General features: G+C 40.7%; 1 long non-coding RNA gene and 1 pseudogene across 1 annotated transcript; both read left to right on the forward strand.

Moving 5' to 3' along the window:
• Positions 1–474: 474 nt before the first annotated feature.
• On the forward strand, positions 475–661 carry LOC107751297 (uncharacterized). The gene is made up of 2 exons (XR_001641225.1): positions 475–536; positions 620–661. It is a non-coding gene; the product is annotated as an uncharacterized LOC107751297 (long non-coding RNA).
• Positions 662–6,517: 5,856 nt separating this feature from the next.
• LOC107751300 (protein unc-79 homolog) overlaps positions 6,518–20,500 on the forward strand; it is a 38,570-nt pseudogene continuing 24,587 nt past the window's right edge.

Genomic DNA, 20,500 nt, shown 5'->3' on the forward strand with positions numbered 1-20,500 from the left:
TGTGTGTGTGTGTGTGTACCTGTTTTTCTATTCTGGTGGGGACTTAAACCTGACTACACACAGACTCATGGGGACTCGTGTCACGGTGGGGACCTAAATTGAGGTCCCCACGGGTAAACAAGCTAATAAATCACACAGAATGGAGTGTATTGAAAATCTAAAAATGCAGAAAGTTTCCTGTGAGGGGTAGGTTTAGGGGTAGGGTTGGTGTAGGACAATAGAATATACGGTCTGTACAGTAGAAAAACCATTACGCCTATGGAGAGTCCCCACAAGGATAGCTGACCAGACGTGAGCGTGAGTGTAAGTGTGTGTCTGTGTGTCTGTGTGTGTGTAAGTGTGTGTCTGTGTGTGTGTGTGTGAGTGAGTGTGTAAGTGTGTCAGAGTGTGTGTGTGTCTTTATTTTAAAGAGGATTTGTTATAGAAGCGCCTTTGCTTTTAAAATGAAATGTGGACTTGTTTTCTTGTGTCTAGAGTACAATGACTTGAAACACGAGCTGCGTGAGTTTCTTCAACAATCTGCAAACCAGAGAAAGGTGAAGATGAGAACAGCTTCTATGTCAGTCACTGAGAAAAATAAGAAGTGAACTCGATTCTAATGGATGTAATTTGTTTATAGGACGTCACTCCTGAGGCTTTCCATGAGTTTTGGGAGGAATTGCAAACAAGAAAGAAGAGGCGGTTGAACTGAACCCATCAACATCACACAGATTATTATGGGACTGTACATCCTTTGGCTGGATCCACTTTAATAAAGTCTCAGAGCAAAAACACTGATGCTAGTGTGCAGACCTTTTAATTATTTCATTATTATTGCTTTTAAATTAAGTGCTTTGCCTCAGAATCTCTAGTCTTCCTCCGTTAATTCTCAGTAGGGCTTGTAACTCGCTGTCTGTCCAGCTGATGAAGCACTTCTCCGTGTTTGATTTGATCAGGTTAGCAGTGCTGATGTAACAGCTCAACAGCACTGGGATGTTTCAGTGCTTGTGTTTGTTCCATACTGTGTTAGTGCTGGGGATTTTAGTCACTCTTTCTGCAGTTACATCGACACGCCAGAAGGTGGAGACAGTTCATTTAGGATTTGATGAAACTGATTCATTATAAAACACTGCTACTACATTTGCTGAACTTCCTTTATTATCATTCAAAATCTACATGCTATAAATTACATAATTTATTTACAAAAAAAAATGTAATTGTAATCAGTCACAGTTACTGAGAGGAAAATGTTAACGATTACAAAGGGGGTTACATCTGAATATTTTTCACACACACATACAGATTTAATTGATTTCTTATATATAGTATACTCAGTTTTATATACAGTATAAAGAAACCTCTTCTTCATCTGTTTATTTTAAAATCAACTGTTGAAGAAAATTAAAACAGAGAAACGATTATTTTACAGAACACGTATAAAGGCCGATCTGATCTGGTGTTCTAGCACGTGTTGAAGATGAAGTCGATATTTAATCAATATTTATTTCATGACTCGATCAGCATTTGCTCCGGAGCTCGACGCGGAATACTCCATTCTGTGTGCATGAGAGTTCTGCAACAAAGCGTTTTTAGATCTGAAGCCACACGCTGTCAGCAGCTCAGTGTAGATGCTGTAGTGCAGGGTTAGTGTGATGCTCTGCTGAGCTCCGCGTCAGTCTGCAGGGCTTGCACCTGATCATCAGCTCTGCTGCTCGAACCACTCACAATTTCTCATTTGATCTATAAATCCTGGAGACTTTCTAACATGTCTACGAAGGCAGAGCAATGTAAGTATGACGACGCTTGCTGCTGTGTGATTTATGGAATATATGGAATATAATAGAATATGTGAATGAAGCTGTGTGTGCTCGATGGGAGCGGCGAGGTGAAGATACACATATGTGTGTAAAGAGATACATACTGTACAATACGGAGATGTTAAAATGTTAGAGCTTCACGATAACAGCCGACGGTAAGATTTTAGATTTAGATAATGTGTTGCTGAAGACAGAAGATGTGATGTATTTTTTCAAGGTCGAATAGTCAAGTCACCCCTGCAGTAAAACACAAGCTCGAGTTGTTGTTTAAACGCTGATGAACTGCATGAATTTGTTCATCTAATCCTACAGGAGTGCAGTATTATTTTGATAAATCAGGTAATGGTTGATGATGTCTGTGATGGTGTAGATGACCAGTGTTGTCTGTGCTTTTTGGTAGAGGGCGCCATTTGCTTTCTACCGTCTGTTTTATTGACCAACAGACTGTCCACCTCAAAAATACGCTTTCATGTAAATTATAGCATATTATAAAATAACTCTGATACTTTGCCTGATCATTCTTACTGCTATTCAAACACAGGCTTGTAGTCTATAACTGGATGCTGAGCTCAAAACACCTGATCCTGACTGGACACGATGCCCAGCAAACACAGAACGTTCCCCTAACCTTAGTTTTCGGATCCCGTTTGGTTAGTTTTTGGGAAACAAATACTAACGTTAAGGGAACGTCCTTTTTAGGTTATTTCTTTTGTAACCATAAAATAACGTTCCCAGAACGTTGCATGGTGGTTATTATTAAATAACCTAAAAATAGCTTATAAAGAATGTTCCCTAATGTTTTTTTTTTATAACACAGTAAAAATATCTTTCCAATTAAAACGTTGTAGTTTTTTTGTGTAATGAATGACCTATAATTCGTTTAATGCAGCATTTATCAAAATACAGAAATTAGATAAATCAAAAAACGTTTTAAATTATAATATTAAGGCAGGGTTAAGCATAGAGTGATGACAGAAATCATAACTTTGTGGACTTGTTTCATCTTCATTTACTGCCCGCCTCTGATCTGCACACGCTTCTCCAGCACATGCTTTCAAGTCAAGTCAAGTCACCTTTATTTATATAGTGCTTTTAACAATACAGATCAAAGCAGCTTTACAGTATTAAATAGGAAAATAGTGTCAATAATGCAGAAGGACAATAGTAAACACTCAATCTTCAGTTAAATGCAGTTCATCATTAATTCAGTGATGTCATCATCCAGCTCAGTTCAGTTTAAATAGTATCTGTGCAATCAAGTCGACGATATCGCTGGACATTAAGTGTCCCCAACTAAGCAAGCCAGAGGCGACAGCGGCAAGGAACAGCCATCAAGTCTTAGGGAGTGTTCTAGGTTATTATATGCGGAGGTTTTAGGTTCGATAATTAACACCTCTGTTTTTTCAGAATTTAGCAGTAAGAAATTACTCGTCATCCAGTTTTTTATATCCACTATGCATTCCATTCAAACTGTTTTTTCAAATTGGTATGTTTCGCCGGGCCGCGAAGAAATATAGAGCTGAGTATCATCAGCATAACAGTGAAAGCTAACACCGTGTTTCCTGATGATATCTCCCAAGGGGAACGTAAAGCGTGAAAAGTAACGGCCCTAGTACTGAGCCTTGAGGTACTCCATACTGCACTTGTGATCGATATGATACCTCTTCATTCACTGCTACGAATTGTTGGTGACTTTCACTGGTCTTCTACAGAGAGCCACACACTCACGGAATTTAAAGATTAACGGTCATTTCGTTTTACTGGCTGACTGACTCGCTCGTTTATTGATCTATTTATCGAATGATTACTTAAAATTAATATAGTTATGAGAGTAAATATGATTTTGGAGGGATTTGACATGCTTAACTGAAGAGAACATGATGTTTTTGTTTATGGATCAAAAAAAGAATGTTCTGGGAACTTTCTGGGAACCAAAAATTGTTAGCTGGGTGTGCTGCGTGTTGAACACCACAATATCTGTGGTCAATAACACTGATCTAATGTAGGCCTAGTCTCAAAAATAAGACTTTATAACTGATTGTATATCATGCTAAAATGTAGATGAGCATTTAGTCTATAATCTTAGCAGTCACTGAGGGTTTATACAGGTTTATGTAGGTCTGGCCCTATGGGAGACTGTGAAAACAGTCTGTCATAAGATTACAAGATCCTGCAGCAACGCACTGTAAAAACTGCACATAATATAAAAGGTCAAATGGTAAAAAGAAATGTTCATAATATAAATAAAATTGTGAGCACATATAATGTAACTTTTTTGCATACTGTAATAGGTTGTGATTATGTTATGGACTCATTATGGTAACTCGTAATAACAAAAGCATAATTTATAACTGCATAATCTAATGAATTACATACAATAAACAAAGCTAACAAAATACTTAAAACATTTTGTATTTCTTTACAATAGTCCATAATTTAATTTCTCTGTGTTCATTACTTAAGGAAAGCTATTTTTCTTTATGCAGAATTTTGACCTTTTTTAAGCATTTGAAATCACTAATAATCAAAAACATTCTGTTGCCTTTAACTCACACTTTAGTTGTGAAAATCTGTCTTCTAAACCTGTCTTCATCATAGTAAACTTAACTTACATTTGAGCTTGTTCTTCACATGAATTCAGAAGACTCAGAATATATAGTCAATATGGACTACGGTTATGACATTAAACTGTCATAAGTGTGATAACCGTTGTCCAGGTTATGACACTTTTATGACCGTTTAATGTCATTTGGGAGCTTGACAGACCCAGTCTCTGTTCACTCTCATTATATAGGAAACAGACATGCAGACATTCACACAGATTTTTAACAGAATGATTCTTTTGAGCTATTTGTTTCAATGAATTGGTTCATTGATTCAACTGTTGCCACAATCATGAAACAAACATGTTGTTGTTGTTTTTTCATTTATTCATATGCTACTCCAGATCCATAATTTTCCTTTATGAAGTGGTGAAGTCTGCTGCTGACAGCTCTGAGTTAGATCACTTCTCTCTTCCTCAAAAATGTCTGATGTTATTTTATTTTCTCATTGTAAGACAGAAAACAACATGATGAGAGTTAAAATAGACGCAACACATCATTACCCAGCATGAGAAATAAGAGAAGTGTGTTCCAGGAGTCATCGTGATCCGGCCGTCCAAACACAGACGCTGTTCTGTGACACATCTGAGCTCCAGCGGTTCGGTCACTGCGTTCATTTGTCCATCTGACAATCCAAACTGTCTGATGTGGAAAACTCACTCGAAATGAGAGCAAGTTAGAAAACGTGTCTAGTTTCAGCTGTAATGCTGTGAAAATACAGATGTCCGTTTCAGAGAGATGTTCATTTACTGATTTCTTCATCAAACAACACAAAGCAGCAGCAGCAGTGGATTGTTGAATATTATGAAATGTTAATTATGTCACTTTGCTCTTTATTTGTTTAGTTGGCTCTAAGATTCGATACTTGCAAGAGTATCACAACCGTGTGCTTCACAATATTTACCCAGTGCCATCGGGAACAGACATTGCAAACACTCTGAAATACTTTTCCCAGACCCTGCTCAGGTAAGTGCACTACACTGGAAATAGGTGAAACACTGCTAATGTTACATTCTAATGATAGGCAGGCCTAGTTTCATTATTACAAAGCAGATAAATATATCATCTATCTAAATCTGAGAATTTCAACAGCCACCGAGACAATAGAGCTCTGTATTATAATCAGATATATGCAGTAACATCATGCATACCAAAAGTACACATTTTGAATAAATTCAGGGAAGTCCTGATTTGAATATTGTTTTTGTTTGTCTTTAATGTTTGTCTTTTAAATGTCAGTAGCTTTATGAAATACAGTTGACTTATAGTTAGACTCATGAGTTCATGTTATGTGTAAGAGCTCTTGAAGAAGAAATTTTAGCGTCTTGAGAGCAGTATGTAGTTGTGTGCATTTGTTATTCCTGTTATGTTTATGTTTACTGTATCAGTGTTTGTGCGTTAAAGGGTCCTTTTGTCATTAAGAGTTGATAATGATATTGTACTGATAATGATAATGTACTGCCAGTGATATGAAATACTGGATTTCCATAGTGGGTTTAGTTTAGTTAGAAATGTAGAGTTTTTCTTGTCGAGAACGCTGTTCATGTAGCATTCTGCAGCTGAACCACCTCTCATTCCCAGCCAAACAGGGCTGACATGTGTAGCTTTGATAAGAGACAGTGTGAGAAATACTACACCATCCTGTTGTATGTAACGCACATCCAACTACGTTCTCCTCTCCCTCCAAGACCATCACAGACCAAATTACTGCTGAGGTAGAAGTTGACAGGGGACAGCAGACACAAACACCCTCCACATCCCTCCACGAACATGAGACATTGCTTTCGAAACCAGTGTATTCCTTTTCCATTACAGTTTTCCCCAGCCGTAGACTAGTGACATTTCTGTTAGAACTGAAATCCATATGCCTGTCGAACCATTATTTCTCTTCCCCTAAATGATACTGAGGCAGTATCATAATGTATTTACATACAGACATTCTTTTTGACGGTGCAATAAACATGTGTTGTGACCAGGGAGCTTTGAGTCTAACCTCACATACATGTTTATTACTGGCTGAAGCATGTTTCTGAAGTGTCATCTCTGTATCGTCCTCAAAACTAATGATTTCGAGATTGCTCTCATCTCTGACAGCCCCTCCATTGCTCAATATTGCCCATGTGGCTCTTTGGCCTCCTGATCGGCCCGTGCCGCCCGTCCTCCGGGGATTGGCCGCTCGGAGGGCGCGGCGCGTGCGCCTCAAAGCTCATTCCTCTGGCGAAGTACGGGGCTGGTCAGCATGGTGAGTCCTGCGCCGCCTCACTCCCAGAGACACATTTCTGAGTGTATCAGAGGAGAGAGAAAATTACACTGATTGTAAAATATGTCACTCGAAATAAGAATTACTGCTAGATGGACGTTGATTTCCAGCCAAACAAATTCGCTCAGTCTTCTATGAATCAGTTCCAGTATGGCGCACTTGCCGTTGGTGCCTGACGTTCACCCAAAAATCATTCTGTCATCGTTTACTCACCTTCATGTTGTTTTTCAGCTGTGGAACATAAAAAAAGATATTCTAAGAAATGTCTCAGAAAAGTCAGTTGAAGTCAACTGGTTACTAATATTCTTCAAATAACTTCTTTTATCTTCTGCAGAAGAAGGAAAGTCCTTCTGGTTTGGAAGCACATGAGGAGAATAAATACTGACAGAATGACTATTTTTTGGTGAACTCTGATCTCTTTGAGATCCTCTGTGTGTTTCTCATGAAATGAAAAGAATTTAAAATAGAGAATATTGCTGCTGCTTGGCCAATATTTGACAATTTTGAGATATCGGCAGGAATCGCTCATTCCGTCTAGTGGCCGTTTTCAATAAAACATGCTCATTTCCTGACAGCTGTCAGCCAGCTTTATTTCTCCTATCTGCTGGCAGCTAAATAAACTTTGCTTTCGTGTCATTCACCATAAAGAGCTTTGACTGGATAACAACGTTATCAACGTACAGTAACATATAGTATGCTATTATTTCATTATGCAGCACTTGGACGCATTCTGAAGAAAACGCAAAGCTTTAAATGTCATTGTACTGTTCAGAGATGTGTTGGTAAAGCTGCATGAATCTATAGAGGACATGGTGCTCATTCGTTCATCTGCTTGTCTTTCAGATCTGGGACAGGCCATATTTTACACCACAACATGCCTTCTGCCTTTCCTTAGTGATGATATTCTCAGCACTTTACCCTACACCACGATCTCCACTTTAGCCACCTTCCCTCCCTTCCTGCACAAAGACATCATAGAGTACCTGAGCACATCCTTCCTGCCCATGGCCATTTGTGAGTATACTAACTTTATTTATGTGACTATGAGAGATGTTTCTTCAAAGTAACCTCTCAAAGTATTCCAGCAACCACTTTGTGCTTCCAGTAGAGCACACTGCTGATTTGATTATCAGCAAGCACTAATAAATGCAACATTATGTGACAATCGTGCACTATGAAGCAAGAAAATGATTTATGTGTTGCAGTGGGTTCGACTCGAAGAGAGGGTGGCATTCCAGCATATGTCAATATGTCTGCCTCCTCCATGCTGATGATCGCCATGCAGTACACTTCAAATCCAGGTACATACACATTTATCAGGCTGCAAGAAAGTTACTTCTATAGTCAGTCACTGATTGTTATTTGCAGAAGACTCTAGCATAGTGTAGCTTTTTCAGTACAGTGTGGATTATGGGCTCTAACTGTTTCTCTGGTTGTCTTCAGTGTACCACTGTCAGCTTTTGGAGTGTCTCATGAAATACAAGCAGGAGGTGTGGAAGGTATGCTTCAGGTCTTCATGTCTTTTTGGAGATTTTTCCAAAAGCACTTCTCACTTACACTGATCACTACGTTTTTAAAGGATCTTCTGTACGTCATATCCTATGGCCCGTCCCAAGTCAAACCTCCAGCTGTTCAAATGCTCTTCCATTACTGGCCCAACCTGAAGCCTCCCGGTGCCATCAGTGAGTACAGAGGCCTGCAGTACACAGGTGAGATGTTTGATTAATTTCTCAAAACCACTGCTTTCAAATGGTTGGTTTCGATGAACAAGGTCAAAGCAATAACATCAGCACGTATTTCTGACATCTCAGCATTGTGGTTTACATGCTCAAACACATTTGGATAAAGTTATATGTAGGCACGTACATGTACTGTGAATTATGCTTTCGGTTATATTAATTTGGGTTTTTTATTGTCATCAATGTTTCATTCAGTAAATGTGTGACAGGCTAGTATTAACTAGGTCTAAATTAGGTGTTACTATTTTACAAATAGATTAGGAACATCTCGAGTTACTTGTCTTTAATCTTGTTCCCTGAAAAAGGGGAAGCACCTTCAGGTTAGACCTTTGTCTGAAGAGACGACTAGACATGCCCACAGTGTGGCAATTAGGTACAGCATTTTGTTCCCACTTTTTCAGGGAACAGGGTTACAGTCAAGTAACCTGAGATGTTCCCTATCAAAAGTTACACTTGATGCTACATTTCATAACACTAATGGGAATGAGAATACCAACTCTGGCACACTGGAAAGTATCTGAACCCCTCGAGGTTGTGTACTGTAGTGTGTGCACACAAACATTGGAGAGGTCACAGACATGTCCTTGGGATGTTGACTCAAGTACATGCGAGCCCGGAGTAGCATGAACATCTAAACTATAGAACCTGATGAACGTGTGCGGGGAGGACCAGACTGCTGCATCACATACTTGCTGCAAGGGGGCACCTCTTGCCAAAGTCTTGGAGTGTGCAACTCCCCTTAGTAGAATGGGCCCTTACTCCTGGAGGTGAAGATTGACCATGCGCCTCAAAAGCTAGGGCAATAGCATCTTTAACCCAGTATGACATTGTTTGCCTAGTGGCATCCACTGCCCAGTTGCGGCTCCCATAGCATATGAAAAGATGCTCTGACCTAAGCCACTGGCTGGTGCAGTGGACATAAATCTGAAGGGCATGGACTGGACACAGTAAGTGAAGTCTTTCCTGATCTAGTGTAATGAATAGCAGAGGACAGAAGGCTTCAAGAATGACTGGATGCATGGTCGAGAATGGAACTTCAGGAAGATAATCAGAGAGTGGGTGCAAAATAGTCCAGGGGCAAAATCTAAGCAGGATGGCGAAAATACCCAATTCTCTTTAGAGAAGTAATTGCCATGAGAAAAACCATCTTTACAGTCAGAAGCTTGACAGTCGCTGACTCTAGTTGTTCAAAAGTCCCAACCAGATCTTCAAGCACTACACCACAAGTCCCACAAAGGAACTATCACTCTGCCGGGTGGCCTCAACCACTTCACAAATGCTTCACAAATGAAGTGAGTGACTAGAGGGTGATTTCCTACAGGGTCCCCATCAATCAGATCATGGCAAGCAGAAATGGCAGCCACAAAGGCTCTGAAAGTAGCAGGACATGCACCTGCAGACAGTCTTGCAGGAATTCCAGCACTGAAACAACTTGGGAGTGGACTGGGTCTGCACAGTGGATCTTTCAAAAACACACCATTTGAAGGCATAACTTCTTCTAGTGAAGGGAGCCTTAGCACTTAGAATAGTTTCCATTGCACCAGCTAAAAGAACAGAATCTCTTAGTTGGTTTCAATGCTCGGGCCAGGGATGAAATATTGTCCCCTGTGCCTGAGATAAAAGGTCTCTCCTGATCAGAATCGCCCACTGCCATCAAGGAGGGATATTATTTTTGAGAACCAAATTCTGGTCGACCAAGAGGCAAGACCCTTGTTGACTGACCTTGGCCTGGACTCCCAGGGACAGGGCGAAGACACAGTCTGGGTACATATGGGCCATCGCACCCAGATCCAAGGGATCTGGAGGAGTTAGAGAGAAGTAGAGGGGACATTGTGCTGTCTCCTGCAAGGCAAAGAGGTCCACCTCTGCTTCTTAAACTTTTCCCAAATTTGTTTGACTACTTCGGGGTGGAGTTTCTATTCCCTGTGTGCCACAGCCTGTCTGGATAGCAAGTCTGCTTCCACATTGATATTCCCTGGAATGTAAATCGCCCTGAGGGACAGGAATTTGTCTTGAGCCCGAAACAGAACCTGCTGCGTTAACCTGTTCAGGTGGCACAAACGCAGTAGACTACTGCAGTATTGTCCGCCTGCACTAGGAAATGGTAGCCCTTTAACTGCTGGAGGAATTATTTCAGGGTCAGATATACAGCCATCATTTCCAAGCAACTGGTTTGCAAATCAAGACATCTCCAGATCCTTTTGGCTGAATGGTCATCTAAGACTGCACACCAGCCAGTGCAAGAAGCGTCTGTCATTAATGTCTTGCAACGACAACACGCACCTAGAGTGGGACCCAAGGTATGAAACCGGGGTCTGAACCACATAGAAAGGGTACAAAGTGTGTAGAGTGTAACCCTTATCTGCCCCTGGGGATTGGCCCTGGATGAAATCCTGTGGCTCTGAGCCACAACTGAAACGATCTCATATGCACAAGGCCCAAATTTATCACCGTGGATGCAGCTGCCATGAGACCTAGAAAAGTAACCTTTCCTGACCTAGCCTGGTGTATTTCAGTGTGTTTAGAATGGATTCAACATGTGCAGGAGACAGCTTTGCCCGGATTGTGATCAAATTCCTTATGACCCTTAAATACGTTGTCTTCTGGGCAGGAGAGAGAATGTTTTACTTGGCATTGAGCCTCAACCCCAGAGACTTGAGATAAGCGAAGATGACATCCCAGTGTCGAAGTGCAAGCTCTTGAGACTGAGACAGTCGTCAAAATCAGCCAGTCGTCTATGTAATTTAAAATACGGATGCCTTGTAGTTGCAAAGGAGCCAGTGCTGCCTCCATATATTTCATTTATATGCGAGGTGATAAGGCTAGCTCAAACGGAAAAGCTTGATACTGGTAACCTTCGCCCCCAAAAGTGAACTTCAGCAACTTCCTGTGTTCTGGCAAAATTTCTATATCAAAGTATATGTCCTTGAGATCGATTGTCACGAACCAATCCCTGGACTGGATTTGAGATACAATCATTTTGATTGTTAGCATTTTGAACTTGTATGTTCTGAAAAAGAGGTTCAAATGACAATCTAAAATTGGATGCAACCACCCATCTTTCTTGGGAACCAAAAAGTACAGACTGTAATAGCCCGACTCTCTGACTGGGAGGGGAACATGTTCTATGGCCCGTTTGTCCAGCAGAGTTTGCAACTTGTGTCAACAAATGCATCTGCTCTGGTTTCACGGTAGTGGAGACCATGCTGCTGCAATGCGGAGCATGATATGCAAAGTGTATCCTTTATCCTCTTTCTACAGTCCTTATGACCCAAGGAGAGATATTTGGCAGTAGTTGCCATGCTACCAACTTCTCTGAAAGGGACACTAGTTTTGACAGTTTGTTTTGCTGGGGGGATGTTAAATGTTTGGTGTTCTGAAACATTTGCAGAAAGCATGTAACATTTTGCTGGAGATCATACTTTGAGCACTGGTGGTGGTCGGAGATTGGACACTGATCCCCTGAGGGTGCGAGGAAGGAGCTCTTTTCTACAAATGATTGTAGAAGCAGACAAATTGTCGGACGCGTTCAAGAGAGGTTCACTGATTGACTGACAGTTTTGACTGGAGATGCAACTGTCCAATCTGATTCAGTCTGATTTTGTGAACTGGTTGAAAGATTCACAGAAAAGAACTGTTAAAAATAACGATATGCTTACAGACTGGAAATCACTGCTCAGTGGCTTGAGACAGACCTTCTCCTGAAATGTACACATTATTTGTCTGTTTTGTTCTTTATATCCCAGCCTGGAACCCCATTCACTGCCAACACCTCGAGTGTCAGAACTCTATTAATAAGCCAGCGGTGAAGGTACTGTAACTATTTACCTCTGAGATTCTTTAATGTAGGTTTTGTATTTTTATTTGCTTTGTAGTCTAGTCAAAAATGTTGTGGATTTTGTTGGATTGTGGGATTTTTTTAGGGAGCAAACATTTCAGTGCACTGCAAGGATTTTGTGATTGAGACAAGAACTTCAAAATAAAAACATGCAAATGCCCAGAATCATTTAAAAATTATTCCCCAGGTACTGATTCATTGTTTTTATCCCTGCAAATATTTGCTCTGTGTAATAAAACATAGAAACAGAGCAGGAAGAGACATGCTGTAACTCAATTACCAGGAGCTCATGAGGAACGGATGACCTTGTTACCGCTCTAGTCAAACACTGAGATACTGAGACCAGTGCATGCACTATATGGTGTTTATTTTAGATGTTAAAAACCAACCGTTTAATGTCAGATCTGGTAAGCTGTCAGAGAGTTAAAATAATTATTGTGATTATTATGAAACCCGAAATGATGGTTTGCCCTGAGATGCCTATAATAATACTGTGATACTTATGGTCATTGGTCACTTGACTCAAGCAATATTTCATTTACACAACACTAAAACTGAGAAAAAGAGAAAAGATTGACTAAATTAAATAGTTATGCAAAATACCCTTAAAAACAGCTCTTGTTGTATTTGTAGTTTAATACATTGTCCATTATTAGCAATAAGACACATTTAGAGTGTTTGAGGGTCCAGTGGTTGTGTGATTGTGACTGTGGCTCCGTCCTGCTTTCAGATGTGTATTGATCCAACGCTCTCGGTCGCGCTGGGTGACAAACCTCCACCGTTACACATCTGTGAGGAGTGCAGCCAGAGGATCGCTGGGTAAGCTGCATTATTTCAGTATGCAGTTCATTGTGTGTCTGCTGCATTACTGCAGTGAATATCCAGAATCATCTACTCAGCCTTCAACTGCCAATCTCATCTTAAAGGGGTCATGACAACCTGTTAATAAAATCCATTTATAATCTCGTAATTGCATTTTATGAGGAAAGCCCACAATTGTATTGTGTTTCTTTCACAGCGATCATGCTGAGTGGCTCGTTGATGTGCTTTTACCACAAGGTCAGTGACACTTCCTCATTTTAGAACTAAAACTACACACACTCATGTATTTACTTAAAGGAATAGTTCACACAGAAATGATCATTCTGTCATCCTTCACAATAAGCTTTAATTTGATATGATTAGTTAGTGCATTAGGTATCATGAACTATCAATCAACGACTTTTTACAGCATTTATTAATCTAGATTAATGCTATAATATAAATAAATTATTGTTGTTTCATATTTGTTCATAAATGTAAATTTATGCTTGAGATGCTAGAATGATTTAGTATATATAGAAAATAACATTACCCCAGTTGAATAAATGCTGTAAAAGGCAGTTCATTGTTAGTTCATAGTAAAGCTAACATGTTATCTTATTCATGTCTTGTAGTATAACAATACCCCTCATGATTTCATCCTAACAGCTGAGATTTCTGCTATATGTCAGAAGAAGGTAAGCCTGGTGTGAGGGAATATGCTTGTGTTGTGTGTGTGTGTGTTTGGTCACGTGTGTCCATGTCATCATTTTTAGTACATCCATTATCAGCTCATCTGTGAACTAGAGCTGGTTTCTGTCGCCTGCTCCGCTCTTTCCTCTGCAGCCCATCAGATTAAAATGTCCACTCTGCCATTGTTACTGAGTTTCTGAAGTGAGTGCTAAAAAATGTACAGGGAGCAAACGCTCCGTCCCACTCACATTACAGGTGTTTGTGTCTCTCTCCGTCACAGAACTGCAGCTCTCACGTCAGGCGCGCTGTCGTCACCTGCTTCTCAGCGGGATGCTGCGGTCGCCACGGCAACCGGCCTGTGCGCTACTGCAAGCGTTGTCATGTCAACCACCACAGCAGCGAGGTGGGGGCGTCAGCGGAGACGCATCTGTACCAGACGTCTCCTCCGCCCATCAACACACGCGAGTGCGGCGCGGAGGAGCTGGTGTGCACCGTGGAGGCGGTGATCAGGTGCGGACAAACACACTCAGTACCTGCTCCCTTCATAAAGAGAAAACCACCAGGTCTAAAGACTGCAGTAAAAATACTCTTGGCAAACAGTTTTTAGTTTACTTGAATGTGAATAAGGCACATTAGATATAAAATGCTAATACACTGGCAGCCAAAAGTTTGGAATAAAGATTTTTAATTGTCTTTTATTCTCACTAAAGCTGCATTTATCTGAACAGAAATACAGTAAAAACAGTAATATTGCAAAGAATTATTTAAATGGTTAGTTCACCCAAAAATGAAAATTAGCCTGTTATTTACTCACTCTCAAGCCATCCTAGGTGTATATGACTTTCTTCTTTCAGACGAATCCAATCAGAGTTATATTAAAAATTGTCCTGGCACTTCTAAGCGCTATCATTGCAGTGGGTGGGTGTTTCTCTTTAACAGTCCAAAACAAGTTAAATAAAGTGCACGCATCCATAATAAAATGTGCCTCACACAGCTCCGGGGCATGAATAAAGGCCTCCTGTAGCGAATCCATTCGTTTTTGTAAGACAAATATCCATATTTCAAACATAATAAACACTTTTCTATCACTTCCACGATCTGTCATACGCAGAAGCAGTTCCGGCGGATGACGTAGGACGTCGGCATTGCGTGATTATTGACTTCTTCTTCTTTTTTTAACGGCGGTTGGCATCCATCTTATTGGTGCATTACCGCCCTCTTCTGTTCCGGAGTGTGGATCAGTAAGTAAGTTCACAATCTATTTCTACTTTAAATTAGTGATAGAGGGGGAAGAGGGGGAAAAAAACAACCTTCCAAAAAAAACAATAATTACCCTTCCTTCCTTACCATCATATCCTATAATAAAGCCCAGTTCCCTTAAAACAACTAATAGTTCTCTCACCTGTGCTCTATCACTCATACCTAGGGTTGTTTTTAAAGTAAGTTTCTGCACCCCTACCTCCTTCAGATTATTTTCCATTATCTCTCTCTGCCTCTGGTATCTCCTACAGTGTAGAATTACATGCTCCACTGATTCCTCTTCCTGACACTCCTCACACAGACCCGTCTGATGTTTCTCTAGCATTTTTTATGTTTTATTTAGAGCACAATGTCCCAGCCTTAATCTTGTTAATACAATTTCCTCTTTCCTGTTTCCAGCGTGATTAGTGACGAACACGGAGAGAGAACAAAACAAAATGCCAGTCATGAATTAGAAGTACAAACCGAGGATTTGTAAAGAAAAATGTCGGAGGATTTCAATATAAGCCAAGAGGAGACTGGTTTTCCTTTGCTTCCTTTGCTCCTGTAAACAAACTCACGAGCAGCAGAAGTGAGAGAAAAGTGTTTATTATCTTTGAAATGTGGATGTTTTTCTTACAAAACCGCATGAAATCACTACAGGAGGCCTTTATTCATGCCCCGGAGCTGTGTGAGGCCCATTTTATTATGGATGCGCGCACTTTATTTAACGTGTTTTGGACTGTTAAAGAGAAACACCCACCCACTGCAATGATAGCGCTTAGAAGTGCCAGGACAATTTTAATATAACTCCGATTGGATTCGTCTGAAAGAAGAAAGTGTCATACAGCTAGGATGCTTTGAGGGTGTGTAAAACACGGGCTAATTTTCATTTTTACAGCAGTGCCCTACCTATATAATTTGAAATTCAGCTCCAAACTTTGATGGCTAGAGCAGAGGCCTGGGAAGAACCACGGCTTCCTACTTCCCGAGAGTGGCCCACAGGTGGCCTCAGGCAAGGACAGGCCACACATCCTCTCCGACCCCCTCTGGATGTGACCTTGCAACATAACCTGCTGTGTAAAAAAAGCTTTATGGGATACTCCAGTCTTCAGTGTCACAAGATCCTTCAGAAATCATTCTAAAATGCTGATTCACTCTTTTTCAGAGCATGGCTCAGTTTGAAAAGCATATGTTAATATGAAACAAGCATTAATCAGTGTGATGTAATGTCACTGTCGCCCGCCGCAGTCTGCTGAAAGAGGCTGAGATCCACGCGGAGCTGCGGGAGTTTGAGCTGAACCGCCGCCGTCAGATGGGTCTGTCTTCATCCCATCATTCCCTGGACAACATGGAGTTTGACAACAAAGAGGACGACCAGCACGACCAGAGACTGCTCAGTCAGTTCGGCATCTGGTTCCTGGTGAGAAGCGTATGTGTGACCACTGTGACCGTTATGGTCAGACGACGTGTTACATAAGCAGCAATATTGCAGTTATTCAATATGTTATACAATATTCATCATGATTTTTATCAAAAGTGTTTAAAGTGCTGAAAAAACAATGGTCTTTACAGACCTGCCAACCTGTACCCGCATTGTACGTTGCAGTTACGCATTTTGATCTCAAAGTACGCTGGTACGATTTGTCACTCTAAACTACGCAAAAACCTGGTGACGCCTCTGTCCACGTGCAGTACTCTAAACAAACAACAGCAAAAGATGAATTTGACCAATCAGAGCATTTTTTTGGTTTTGCATTTAAATAATTTCTGTGCGTTTTATTTCTCTCCAAACCGGCTCTCTTTGTGTGTGTCCCTGAGTTTACGCGTTGAGATGAGGAAACTCCTAACGTTTATAAGGAGCATTTGAAAAAGCAACACATGCCACACATCTTCCCTTGTAATGATTTGTAACAAGAAGCATTTCTGAACCTGTTGTCCAACAAAAGAGAACATTATAACATACTCCTCTGTCAGGGTTGGGGTGTAGGGATGAGGCGAGGACTCAATTGCAGGAAGAGTTGGGCTTTTTATTAATAATCAAATGAAAACAAACAAAAACTACACCATAGGGGAAACAGACGGGCAACTTGACTCGCTGGCAGGACAAGAACAGGCTGGAAGCAGGCAAGAACAAGACGGGAAACATTCAACAACAAACTGGCACAGGACTGCAAACGCAAGGAGAATAAATGGGGAGCAAATGAGGAGGGTAACGAGGGACAACAGGTGGGGCAAATGAACTAATGAACAGGTAACAAGGTGGGCAGGGTTAGACAATAGACATGAGAGCACATGGCACATGGACACAAACAAGAAAAAGCCATATGCTCATACAAAACAAAAACACATGCACATGACCAGCAAAACAAGCCATGTGCTTGAACAAAACAAGATAAGAACAAGCAGCCAAAGAGAATACTCATAAGCGGCGGGTTCACACAAAACATGACAACATGAAAGCACGCAGCCGATAAAAACAGGAATTGCATGCAACAAAATAAGACAACGAGAAAGCACACGGCCGAACACGAACCATGTGCTAAACAAAACAAAACAAAACGCATGCGGACAGAAGAGTGATCTCGAGACTGCATGCTCCCTCAGCAAAACAGAACATGGAGCGCGAGTGTCCGAACCCCGACACCAAACCGAAACTGAACAAGACATAAGTGCCAGGATCCGAACACCACGCTCCAATATGAAACCAGGGAACAGGGCACGCAGATGAGAGACCGCACGCTCACACAAGGACAAGACAACACAGGAGTCCAGGGCTCTGTCACAACACAAACTCTGACACTCCACAACATCAGACGAATGCTAGAAATAGCCTCCTTTTGTGATCTGATGTGCTTCTTATCACAGAATGATGCAGAAATATATATTTTTTACTGTGCTAAAATATATATAGGCTGTGTCAGTTAGCAGTGGATTATAAATGTTTAATTATTATGAAAATACCCGAGGTGGTTTTAAGAACACAGATAAACAATACATTGTCGCAGTCAAGTGTTTATTGTCTTAAGCCAGGCCTACACAGTGCAATTTTCATCCGATTTTGAGCCGAATTCTGACTTCTGACGAATTCGGGCTGAATTTCAGCTTTGTCGTGCGTCGTTGGTCGTGCAGTGTTCGTGCAGTGTACAGGGGGAAACGAGAAGCGATAAGTCTCTCCTGACAGGCAGTCGGACGGTCGGATGAATTTCTGACATGTCGCCCCTCGTGGGGGAATCGCACAGTTGAAGCAGAGCTACGAATCGACTGCCCTGAACTCAGTGCTTTTTCCCTCACTGCGCCTGTGCGAAAATAGAACTTTATTACTGTAGGCTAATAAAGGCCTTATTTTGATGACTGATTATTACAGTGTTCGGACATAGGCTACTTTAGACAGAATTTTATTATAGGCCTATTCATTGTGTAGTATATCTAAATGTTTTAAATCATTATCAATGAGGAGTAAGCTAATTTAATCATTTATTATCCGCGCGACAGTTGTGCGGTAATGAGCTATGAAATTATTGCGGGGCAAATTAATTGTAGTAGACCTATAAATGTAATAATAAAAGTACCATAATAATAATTATAATAGCAATGGTAATAATTTAATACATTAATTGGAAATGACAAATCCTCTCGATATCACCTGATGCTTTTTTTTTTTTAGATATCTCTGGCTATGGTCCATATACAGTGTCATCGTCTGCGCATTTCGAGTATTTCACACGTACAGTGTGAGCATGTAAATCTTGAGCTTTGACTTTACATCACATGCGATCTGCTAGTACAGTGTGAGTTGGTACCTTGATGAAATCGCACGGAAATCGCACAGTGTATGCCCGACCTTAATGTTTCATCATTCAAAGCGTTTCTATCTTTTATTCAGTCACAATGATTGCCCATAAAAGGGATTTCCTGGAGCGTCATTAATTCTATTACTTCTGTGATGCAAATGTGGATTTTCTGCGTGAGTTCATCCAGTATGAATGAAACACACATTATATGTGTTTATAGCACTAAATACAGTAATGGCCAATCCATAAAAATAATACTTCTCTCAAAAGAAATTTGAAGTAGACATAATAATCCATGTTTTTCTACAGTGTACAGAAGTATACTGGAGTTTTATTAAAGTGTGCTGGAGTTTTTTTTAATAGCGTTTTAAATTGCAAATCACACAAAAAAAAAATACTTCTGATGTGCCAAGCCATCAGAACCAAACCGAAAACCATGGTTAAAAACCGAGGTATTTATTGAACCATGGGCTAACTGTATTGTTGGATCCCTACTGTTTACTCTAAAATACTGTATAACAGGAATAGCACAAAGGTGTGTGTGACTGAGGCCAGACCCTGAATACTAAACTTTGGAAAATATTTAACATTAAATCTTGCATTTTGCACATTGCGCAATTACGATTTTGACATGATTTTTTTCAGTGAGTTCATTCTGTGAAGGATTCAAGCTAGTAATTCATGTTTTTGTGTCGTGTTTTTTTTTTTACCATTTTTTAATCTCATCACATTCTTTTCAGACTGAAAACTCATATTAATAACTCAGATAAAGACAAAAATTAAAAAAAATATATGATTTAAATGTGTTGAAAAATGTAGATCTGTTAGCAAATTACTGCCAGTATGTGTTTTAAATGAATAGTTTATCCAAAAATGAAAACTTGCTGAAAATGTCTTCACACTCAGACTCAGGCCATCCAAGATCCACTGCAGAGGATCCATTGGAGAGCAAGTGATGTAATGGTAAATTTCTCCAAATCTGATGAAGAAACGAACTCATCCTAATCTTGGCCTGAGGGTGAGCACATTCTCAGCTCATTTTTGGGCAAACTGTTGATTTAACTGGTGTATGGCCCGCCTGTAGTAGCAGCTTTTCCATGACTGACGCTGTCTCTGTAAACGAGTATACTAACGAGCACACACTCGATCAGGTGAGTCTGTGCACGCCGAGCGAGAACACACCGACAGAGAGTCTGGCGCGGCTGGTCAGCATGGTGTTCCAGTGGTTCCACTCCACCGCCTACATGATGGACGACGAGGTGGGCAGCCTGGTGGAGAAGCTCAAGCCTCAGTTCGTCACCAAGTGGCTGAAGACGGTGGGTCTCCATCTGCTCAGTGAAGAGCTTCATATGTGTTTGCTCACCTGTCACACACACACACAGTTTCTTTTTCTTTTGTGAACAGCTGTTTCACTGATCTTCTGAGATGAGAGGGTTGTTTTTGAGGAGGCACAGATTTATTATCTGACTGAAGTCGTTGTTTTGTTTCTCTCTGCAGTAAGATGTTTGACATTGAGTTGTGTCCGCTGCCCTTTTCCATGGAGGAGATGTTTGGATTCATCAGCTGTAGATTCAGTGGATATCCAGCATCAGTGCAGGAGCAAGCGCTGCTGTGGCTTCATGTGAGCACACACACACTCACACACAGACACAGACACACACACACTCACACACTCACACACACAGACACACACTCACACTCACACACACACACACACACACACACACACACACACAC

This window comes from Sinocyclocheilus rhinocerous, unplaced genomic scaffold, assembly GCF_001515625.1.
Source record: "Sinocyclocheilus rhinocerous isolate Xijiao unplaced genomic scaffold, SAMN03320098_v1.1 scaffold1884, whole genome shotgun sequence".
Taxonomy (NCBI): Eukaryota; Metazoa; Chordata; class Actinopteri; order Cypriniformes; family Cyprinidae; genus Sinocyclocheilus; species Sinocyclocheilus rhinocerous.